We start from the raw sequence: 11,758 nt of genomic DNA on the forward strand, positions 1-11,758 counted from the left end.
CACACCTTGGTTACGATCGATGTATAAATAAGGGTTTTACGGCCAAATTTGGCAAAATCGGGCGATACATATATATGGAAGCTATATCTAAATCTGAACCGATTTCGATGACATTGCGCACATACAGTTAGAGGTATAGAAGATTATATTTAGCCAACTTTGAGCACTATCGCTTGATAAATAATAGTTTTACGGCCAAATTTGGCAAAATCGGGCGATACATATATATGGGATTTTTGGCACATATTATCAGTACCATAAAAGATTAGAGTAAGCCAATTTTGAGAAAGATCGCTTAATAAATAAGGTTTTTATGGCCAAATTTGGGAAAATCGGGCGATACATATATATGGGAGCTATATCTAAATCTGAACCGATTTAGATGAAATTTTGCAGACTTGAAGAACGATAAAAAAGATTACTTTTTGCCAAATTTGGTGACGATCCGTTTGAAAACAAACCCCATTTGTCGAAATCGGACGATACATATATATGGGAACTATATCTAAATTTGATCCGATTTCTTCCAAATTCAATAGTGTTCGTCCTTGTTCCCAAAAAACTCCCTGTACCAAATTTCATCAAAATCGGTTAATAATTGCGACCGGAATCCTGTGAACAACAAATACATGGACAGACGGACGGACGGACACCAAGCGCTAGATCGACTCAGGAGGTGATTCTGAGTCGATCGGTATATATTTTATGGGGTCTAAAATCAATATTTCTGGTAGGCACATTTTTTGACCGATCAAACTTATTATACCCTGACCACTATGTGGTTTAGGGTATAATAAAATTACAATATTTTCCGAAATAGTTTGTGTTTTATTCAAAATCAACATCGGCCCTTGAAATTTTAACCACCCTTTATATACTTTATGGGGTCTTAGGGCAATATTTCGAAGTGTTGCAAACGGAATGACAAAATTAATATGCCCCATCCCATGGTGGAGGGTATAAAACAAACATAACGAAACTTTGAGAATACATCTGGATGAATGTCTTCTGGACAATAGATTAGGTTATAGCGACAGCTTGTTATTTCATGCCCACTTAATCCATTCTTTCCACCGTACAATTCATTGGTTGAATATGTTCCACTGTCCGTTATTTTATTGCACTCACCCAAATAGGCAAAAGCTGTCGATGACTTTTTTAATGTCAGCATAGAAGGCAATATTTAGCAAATGAAATTCTTCCCAACTCTCAAAAAAACAAAGTGGCTCAGTAAACCAAACAAGGAAGTAAGGAAAAACAAACAGGGAGAATTGTGAAATGCTTATATTCAGCCATTTTTTTCCACACAACACCTTCAGACAAAACTGCATTTTAGTTTTGTGTCGATTTGAACATCTCGAAGGCAAAACGCCTTCGAACAGAAGAAAATCTCAATGGCTTTTGCTTGTGTTCTTGCAATCAGCCAATTTTCATCTTCAATTGAATTGAAACAATATTTTCGTTTTCCGTTTCCGCTTTATGCCTTTATAAAAAAAAAATGCACAGGCAAAGGAGCATCGGTTATTCGTTGCAAGATTGGAATGCATGCTGTTCTGGTCTGTAGGGCTTTAGCTGTCATCACATATAGCCTGGTTTCTGCCAATTGCATTTTTTTGCCTTTTGGAAATTTTCAGGAAGTTACAAAAGAATGTTTGTCGCTTATGTCTTTTGTTTTGGTCTGCTTGTTTATTTTTTGGAGCCTGCCATAGAAGTGCTCTGACGGATGTGCACTGTAAAAAAAGAATTGACCTAATACAAAAAATTTAAATTTTAGGATACCCAATTTACATGAAATTTACGACAAATTTCTTTAAAATAAATCTAATCAAACAAATTAATTATCTTTTTTTTAATTTTTTTCATAAAATTTGGGATTCCATCACGTCGTGTCTCCGTTAAAGTATTTGAAATGATACAAATTTTTCTTTAATAAAGAAAAACAACTTTGCTTTAAAAAACTGGGATATTGAATCTTTTAATTAAAGATAAAATAGCTTCAAATATACACTGAAAAAAAATATTTACGTGATATTAAAAATTACGCAACCTCAGTTTTAGGATGCGCAATTTACACACTATTAGGGACAGTTTTTTTTAAAATAATGAAATTTTAATTAAAAGAAAGTTTATAATCTTTGCTTCAAAAGAATTTTTCATTAAATTTAGGGCAAACATTTTGAAAATTTGTGTCCCTTCGTTAAAGTTGCATGACTTTAAACTAAGGCAAATTTTCGTTAAAGTAAAGAAACACATTTTTGATTTAAATAAATCGTCTTTAAATTAACTGAAATATTGAATCTTTAGATTTAAAATAACAACGCTTCAAATATAGGCTAAGACTTATTTTGAGGATTTAGCAGAAAATATTTTTTTACTTCGAAATATCCGTCATAATTTGGATTTTTAAACTGGCATTTGTTTGTACGTGAGTACAACGTGAGAATGAAAATTTGATAAATGATATCTGTATCCTAAATTTAATTTTATTGGTCTTAGAGTTAAAGCCAGATAGGTCGCTAAAAATTTCTTTATTTTAAAGAAGCCGCATCTTTGGCTCGGAATCAATACCAAAATCCTTAGGGGAAGGTCAAAATCTTTGGATATACACCCAGAAAGAAGGGGCTCTAATGCGAACTGAACTTTGATTTTAGTTAAATTTTGCACAATATGAGTAAATGTTCCTTATTTGAATAATTTGTTGCTAACTTTAATGACGTGAACTAAAAATAAGATAAAAAGTTGTATACAAATATAGTGCACAATTTTACTAAAAAATAAAATAGTTCATATTTTCCTAAAGAAGTTTGCTAAAATTGAGTTCATATGTCTCTCAAGTGAGTAAATTTTATTAAAATTGTACCTGTCTCGAACTTCGTACAGCGCTAAAGACATTTTAATAATTTTTAAATCCAATTTTTTCTTCCAACATATGACATTTTCTTAAACAACAGATAAAAATTAATTATTTTTAAAAAATTTTCTGCAATTTGACAAAAAGTATTACCTTATTTGTAACATGTTGCAATAAGAAAACTATTTTAGTTAAAATTTTCTAAAATAAACCTACATTTTCTTCTACGATGGGGTCACTTTTTTTTGGGTGTAAGTAAACTTTTTTTGAGTGTAATATCTTTGTTTGAAAAAAGCTGCATTGACTTGCATTTGACTTGGAATCAATATGAAAATCTTTAATTTTTTGGATGCTTAGGTTGAAAATTCCATCAATGGCATCTCTATCCTAAATTCAATTTTATAGAATCTAAATTTAAAGCTAAATAGCTCCCTACAAATGTCTCTATTTGAAAGAAGCCGTATCTTTGTCTCGAAGTCAATACCAAAACCTTTAAGGGAAGGTCATCATCTTTCCATTCAAGTACATTTTTTTGGAGTGTATATAGCACATTTCTTTTGGTATCGCATGGATATTTGTTATGTGGCTATTGTTGAATGCAGTTTTCAACATTTTCTGGCAATATTTCCAAAAAAAGTAATATCCTTCAGTTTTTGTTTGAATCTAATGTATCGCTGAAACACGGTATGACCAACATTGGATTGCTGCTGGTATAAAACAAGGTAATGTAAAGAAGATGCAAAGTAATATTAAAATTTGAAAATTTATTCCATTTTTTATCTGATACAGATATTATGAATTTTTTAAACAATCCACAATACAGGATGGCTGATATTTAATGCAAAAGATATACTACGAGGTACTATACTTTTTCTATTTATACCCTGCGCCACACTGTGGAACAGGGTATTATAAGTTAGTGCATATGTTTGCAACACCCAGAAGGAGACGAGATAGACACATGGTGTCTTTGACAAAAATGCTTAGGGTGGGCTCCTGAGTCGATATAGCCATGTACGTCTGTCCGTCTGTCCGTGAACACATTTTTGTAACCAAGGGATTAGGTAGTAATTTAAGCCCAATCGACTTCGAATTTGGCACAAGTATGTGTTTTGGGTCAAAATAGAACCCTATTGATTTTGGAAGAAATCGGTTCAGATTTAGATATAGCTCCCATATATATCTTTCGCCCGATATGCACTTATACGGCCCTAGAAGCCTGAGTATTACCCCAATTTGGTTGAAATTTTGCACTAGGAGTTCAATTAGTAGTGTAGTCTAGTGCGCCAAATTTTATTGAAATCGGTTCAGATTTAGATATAGCTCCCATATATATCGTTCGCCCGATTTACACTCATATGACCACAGAGGCCAATTTTTAACTCCGATTTAGTTGAAATTTTGCACAGGGAGTAGAATTAGCATTATAGCTATGCGTGCCAAATTTGGTTGAAATCGGTTCAGATTTATATATAGCTCCCATATATAGCTTTCGCCCGATTTACACTCATATGACCACAGAGGCCAATTTTTTGCTCCGATTTAGTTGAAATTTTGCACGGGGAGTAGAATTAGCATTGTAGCTATGCGTGCCAAATTTGGTTGAAATCGGTTCAGATTTAGATATAGCTCCCATATATATGTTTTTCTGATTTCGACAAAAATGGTCCAAATACCAACATTTCCCTTGTAAAATCGCCACTGCTTATCGAAAAGCTTTAAAAATGACTCAAATTTTCATAAACTTCTATTACATATATATTGAGCGATAAATCATAAATACATTTTTGCGAAGTTTCTTTAAAATTGCTTCAGATTTAAATGTTTCCCATATTTTTTTACTAACATTGTGTTCCACCCTAGTGCATTAGCCGACTTAAATTTTGAGGCTATAGATTTTGTAGAAGTCTATCAAATTCTGTCCAGATCGCGTGACATTTTAATGTATGTATTTGGGACAAACCTATATATATAGCCCCCCCAACACATTTGACGGATGTGATATGGTATCGAAAATTTAGATCTACAGAGTGGTTCAGGGTATAATATAGTCGGCCCCGCCCGACTTTAGACTTTCCTTACTTGTTTTTGTTTAGTTTTATTGTTCAAGAGCAAAACTCTCAGACATAACATCGGTTCATATTTAGATATAGCTCTCATATAAATCTTACACCCGATACGCATTTATATGGCCCCTGACGACAGGATTTTACTCTGATTTTCTACAAATTTTTTAAGGCTCACTTAGACTATATAGTCCAATGTGATAGGTTAGTTAAGGTTAAAGTATATTTGAGCAGAATAATTGATAGTATCGGCAAGTGTGTTAAATTTGGTCGAATTCGGTTTAAATTTAAGTGTAGCCCCCATAAAAACGTATATTTACAGAAATGCTCTATTTCACCCGAGTTCGTGAGATTTAGTGCAAATTTTTGGCGCATTTTACTAAGCAACGGTGTAATTATAATATATCGTCGATAACTTTCAGTATGGCATTATTATAAATTTTATTGAGTTTTGTACGGAATGTTGTTTTAAGAAATATTGCTGAATTCTCAAAACTCGTATCAAAAATCCCCCCAACTGGCCGATAAAAACTTAAAACTTATCCGTATTTGTTGTTCTATAAAAAAAAAACAAATTTGATGGAATTTGGTACATGACGTGTTTTAGGTACAAGGACGGACGGATATATAGCTCCCATATATATGTATCACCCGATTTCGACAAATGGGGTCAGATTGCGTCCATTTACTAACCTATCGGCGTCAATTTTAGCACAAAGTAATCTAATTGACCACCCTTTTAGTGCACCAATTTTCATCAAAATCGGTTCAGATTTAGATATAGCTCCCATATATAAGTATCGCCCGATTTTTCCAAATTTGGCCATAATTGGTTTAGAGCCGTTAAAACAAGATTCACGAAAAATTTCATGTTTTCGCTCCATTTAGGATTTTTCTCCAATCTAAATCTGTTTTTACTAACCAAAAATTGCTACCTGTCTAATTCAGATAGTTCACCGTCGTTTTCCATATGATACTCCCCAACTTCATTCTCATGTAAATCGGAGTCAAATTTGGCCTCTGTGGTCATATGTGTGTAAATCGGACTAAAGATATACATGGGAGCTATATCTAAATCTTAACCGATACAAACCAAATTTGGCATGCATAGTAAGAATGTTAAGTCTACACCCTGTACAAAATTTACCGTAAATCGGAGTAAAATTTAAGCTTCTGTGGCCATATCTGTATAAATCGGGCGAAAGATATATATGTGGGAGCTATATCTAAAACTCAACAGATACAGACCAAATTTGGCATGCATAGTAAGAATATTAATTATACTTTCTGTGCAAAATTTCACGTAGATCGGAGCAAAACTTTGGCGTCTGTGGTAATATGGGTGTATATCGGGCGAAAGATATATATGGGAGCTATATCTAACTCTGAACCGATTTCAATAATGTCGAACAGATAATGTTTAAAACAACAATATTTTTTCTGTAGCGAATATCAGAATGCAAAACAAACATAAAAAAGCGGTTATGAAGTTAAAAATAACAAAGGAAACAAAATATTTACTTATGTAAATAGTGACAGATAATGTAGAAAAACATTGATGCCTAAGTTAGGGATATACGTATCGTCCGATTTTTACAAATTTGACCATAAAACCCTTATTTAGCTACCGATCTTACTCAAATTTGGCTTACTTTAATCTTCGGTTGCAATTTAGATATAGCTGCCATATATACGTAGGGCCGGATTTTCAAAAAGATCCCTTAAAACCTTATTTGTGACCATGGCGGACTCATTTATTAACCTATCTTACTCTAATTTAATACATTATCAACCAAACCTGGGAAATATCATCCAAATCGGTTCAGATTTAGATATAGCTCCCATATATATGTATCGCTCCAAAATTTGGCAATAATACTCTTATTTAGTAACCAATGTTGCTAAAATTTCAAATGTGCACGTATTACCGGATCGTATTTACACTTAAAGGGTGATATGGTCAAAATTTGGTCAATATAAACTTGACGTATTTCTTTCAATTTTGCATTTAAAAAACCTGAACACCCCTCATTTTGAAGGTGCGTGTGTGTGTAGAATGTTGCTCCTATTTTGATTTTGGAATTCACTCTTCAGTTGTCAAAATGCCGTCCAAGCAAGAAGAGCAGCGTATCAAAATTTTGCTCGCGCATCGCGAAAATCCGAGCTACTCGCACGCAAAGCTGGCAAAATCGCTAAAAGTTGCCAAATCAACCGTTACAAATGTAATTAAAGTGTTTGGGGAACGTTTGTCTACAGCCAGGAAGTCTGGATCGGGGGGAAATCGAAAACCGGAAGCCGCTGAGACGACAAAGAGAGTTGCCGGTAGTTTCAAGCGAAACCCTAACGTCTCTCTCCGAGATGCCGCAAATAAGCTGGGTGTATCGTCTACAACCGTGCATCGAGCCAAAAACGAGCCGGACTATCGACTTACAAGAAGGTAGTGACTCCAAATCGCGATGATAAACAAAATACGACGGCCAAAGCGCGATCCCGGAGGCTGTACACGACGATGCTGACGAAGTTTGACTGCGTGGTAATGGACGAGGAAACCTACGTCAAAGCCGACTACAAGCAGCTTCCGGGACAGAAGTTTTATACGGCAAAAGGAAGGGGAAAGGTAGCAGATATTTTCAAGCATATAAGACTGTCAAAGTTCGCAAAGAAATATCTGGTTTGGTCTGTACCTGTGGCTTGAAAAGAAGCATTTTCATAGCTTCCGGGACTGTCAACCAAGAAATTTACGTGAAAGAGTGTTCGAATAAACGTCTGCTGCCTTTCCTGAAGAAACACGGTTGTTCCATACTGTTTTGGCCGGATTTGGCATCTTGCCATTACGGTAATAAGGCCATGGAGTGGTACGCCGCCAACAACGTGCAGGTGGTTCCCAAGGACAAGAACCCTCCCAACATGCCAGAGCTCCGCCCAATTGAGAAATACTGGGCTATTGTCAAGCGGAACCTTAAGAAGACCAAAAAAACTGCTAAGGACGAGCAGCAGTTCAAGGCAAACTGGCTTTCTGCGGCGAAGAAAGTGGACAAGGTGGCTGTACAAAATCTGATGGCAGGTGTCAAGCGTGAGGACCGGCAATTCGGATTTGGAAAAGCGAAAGCCTAACTGAATATTTTTCCTGAATTTTATACTAATTGAACTTGAAAAATAAATTTAATTTGATTTTTTAAATAAACGATTTCACCGATTTACACGCGTTTTCCCTTGACCAAATTTTGACCGTATCACCCTTTACATGTAGCTCACACATAAATATATTGCCCTATTTTCACAAATTTGGATTTATTACCCATACTAATTTAGCGATTTCATCTTTATTTAATAATGGAATTAATATTAGTGGCATACTAACTCTGTAGGTTCAGAACCAACTATAGCTCCTAATATCAGACATTTCTGTTCAGATTGTGATAAAATTCTCATAACCATGTACCCCCTAATGTTCTCAAAAATGGAAATGCCGAGTCTGAACGGCGTTCCACATTATAGTGAAACCACTTAGGGAAGCTTTGAAACCCTCAGCCACCAACATTACTGAGGTGGGATAATCCACCGCTGAAAAAGTTTTTTGGTGTTCGCTCGAAGCAGGAATCGAACCCACGATCTTGTGTGTGCAAGGCGGGTATGCTAACCATTGCACCACGGTGGCTCCCACAGTTAAGAAAAAATAGTAGAAAGAAAAACATTATCGAATGGAATGGCTTCTCATCGGATAAGATCAAATTCGGTAACTTGATAATTTCGTGCAAACAGAACAACTTATTGGCTCTCTAATCTAACTATTTTGTGCATCGGTGTGGTTTTGCAATTTTTGGAAGTTCAATACCTTTAGTTCCAGATCATTCAATGGTTTTAGGTTAGATATAGTAGCAGCCGATATTTCAGGCTCATTTATTCAGTCCATTATGATATCACAGTGGTGAACTTCTCTCACATCACTGAGTGCAGAATGATTCCATCTCTAGCTCAATGACAGGGGATCTCTGAACGACGTTCTACATTGCGGTAAAACCACTTAGAGGAGCTTTAAAATACTCAGAAATGTCACCAGCATTACAAAGAGAGGATAATAATAAATGTGCTAGCAAGTTCTACTTCTGCGACGTGGATTTCGATCAAGTCTGGCCTTCACCATTTCTGGAATTGTTTCCTTATTTTGGAAATGAGATTTCGAATCTCGAAAGGATATAATATAAATATTAATTCTATTTGGACAGACAGACCTACATATGTGGACTGGAAAACACTTTGTGCCAACTATCCTCTATTGCAAAGAGAATGAGCCATAAAATAATGTTTGCCATACCTGAATAAACAATGTCCTTTATAATTTCCTATATGTTTACTATTTGTTGTTCGAGATTCAAAAGCATTTGTTATGGCCTTGTGGTGTAGTGGTAGTATTCCCTTCGATTTCAAAATAAATGATATTGAATTTGTCTCACAAACAAAAAAAAAAAAAGAAAAGAAAATCGAAAATGTCCCACTATTTCTTGTTATCTAGAGATTTTGATATGCACTCACATATTTCTTCTGCCATTCGTGATTGCCTTGTTTAAGATTTTATTCGCTCAATTTCTAGAGTGGCAATAGTTTTAGAAAAAATTGCCTATAAGGCTTACAGATTCGTATGTATGCAAGTATTCAGGATATTTCAATTAGAGGTGTACACGTGAGTAATAGCTTACTCACGTGTACACGCACGATATTTTTTGGAAGGACTCACGCTCACGCACACTCACGAAAAGAAAATTTGTACTCACGCACGAAAACGTCGTGACTCACGAAAAATATCGTGACTCACGAATAATTTTATGAGTAATTTACCTTACCGAAGTGTCTGACAACATGAGCATTATTAAAATCGAGAGTGTTATTAAACTCTTAACTTCCCAGGCGTCACTAGAATTGTATATTAAATTTAACTCTTAAGCGTTTTATGTTGGTGAGCAGGAATATTTTCGTGAGTTTAATTCGTTACTCATCCACACTCACGAAGGTATTATTTTCGTGACTCACGCTCACGCACGACATTTTGGTTTGTTAATCACGCACACTCACGCTGTTGTCATGAGCTTGACTCACGACTCACGCACGAATCACGAAAATTTTCGTGAGTCACGATCATTTCGTGTCACGTGCACATCTCTAATTCCAATACATAGACAAATTTGGGGTTTAAACGAATTTCATGGCATGTTTGGATTTTCATTTTCATCATTTCAATTTTGTTTTTATTTATCTTAAAAAAGAAAATCCTTTGCATTTGTAAGAAATTTGTGGTATTTTTAACAAGAACAAGTATATACGGCCGTAAGTTCGGCCAGGCCGAAGCTTATGTACCCTCCATCATGGATTGCGTAGAAACTTCTTCTAAACACTGTCATTCACAATCGAACCACTTAAGTTGCGGTAACGCTTGCCGATGCCAAGGTATCTTAAAACCTCCTAACACCACCTTCTAAATTGTATGTAAGTCCATACGTGGTATATATTAAATCAAAAAAGATCGATCCAATACGTATAAAATTCAGTTTGACAAAGTAGACATAACATTTTGACAAAATTTTCTACAGAAATAAAATTTTAACAAAATTTTCTATAGAAATAAAATTTTCACAAAATTTTCTACAGAATTAAAAATTTCGACAAAATTTTCTATAAAAATAAACTTTTGAAAAAAATATTGTATAGAAATAAAATCTTGGTAGATTATTTTTGGCTCGAGTGGCAACCATGATTATGAACCGAATAAAATTTGAACAAAATTTTCTATAGATATAAAATTTTGAAAATCTTTCTCAAAATTTTGACAAAATTTTCTATAGAAATAAAATTTTGGTTGATTATTTTTGGCTCTAGTGGCAGCCATGATTATGAGCCGATATGGACCAATTTTTGTGTGATTGGACCAATTTTGGTATGGTTATTAGCGACCATATACTAACACCACGTTCCTAATTTGAACCGGATCGGATGAATTTTGCTCCTCCAAGAGGCTCCGGAGGTCAAATCTGGAGAACGTTTTATATGGGGGCTATATATAATTATGGACCGATATGGACCAATTCTGGCACGGTTGTTAAAGATCATATACTAACACCATGTTCAAAATTACAACCGGATTGGATGAAATTTGCTTCTCTTGGAGACTTCGCAAGCCAAATCTGGGGATCGGCTTATATGGGGGCTATATATAATTATGAACCGATGTGGACCAATTTTTGCATGGTTGTTAGATACCATATAACAATATCATGTACCAAATTTCAGGCGGATCGGATGCAATTTGCTTCTCTTTGAAGTTCCGCAACCCAAATCTGGGGATCGGTTTATATGGGCGCTATATATAATTATGGACCGATGTGGACCAATTTTTGCACGGTTGTTAGAGACCATATACCAATACCATGTACCAAATTTCAGCCGGATCGGATGCAATTTGCTTCTCTTTGAGGCTCCGCAAGCCAAATCTGGGGATCGGTTTATATGGGGGCTATATATAATTTAGGACCGATGTGGACCAATTTTTGAATGATTGTTAGAGACCATATACCAACACCATGTACCAAATTTCAGCCGGATCGGATGAAATATGCTTCTCTTAGAGGCTCCACAAGCCAAATCTGGGGATCGGTTTATATGGGGGCTATATATAATTAAGGACCGATATGGACCAATTTTTGCATGGTTGTTAGAGACCATATACCAACATCATGTACCAAATTTCAGCCGGATCGGATGAAATTTGCTTCTCTTTGAGGCTCCGCAAGCCAAATCTGGGGATCGGTTTATATGGGGGCTATATATAATTATGGACCGATGTGGACCA

Source organism: Haematobia irritans, chromosome 2 (assembly GCF_050003625.1).
Source record: "Haematobia irritans isolate KBUSLIRL chromosome 2, ASM5000362v1, whole genome shotgun sequence".
Lineage (NCBI taxonomy): Eukaryota > Metazoa > Arthropoda > Insecta > Diptera > Muscidae > Haematobia > Haematobia irritans.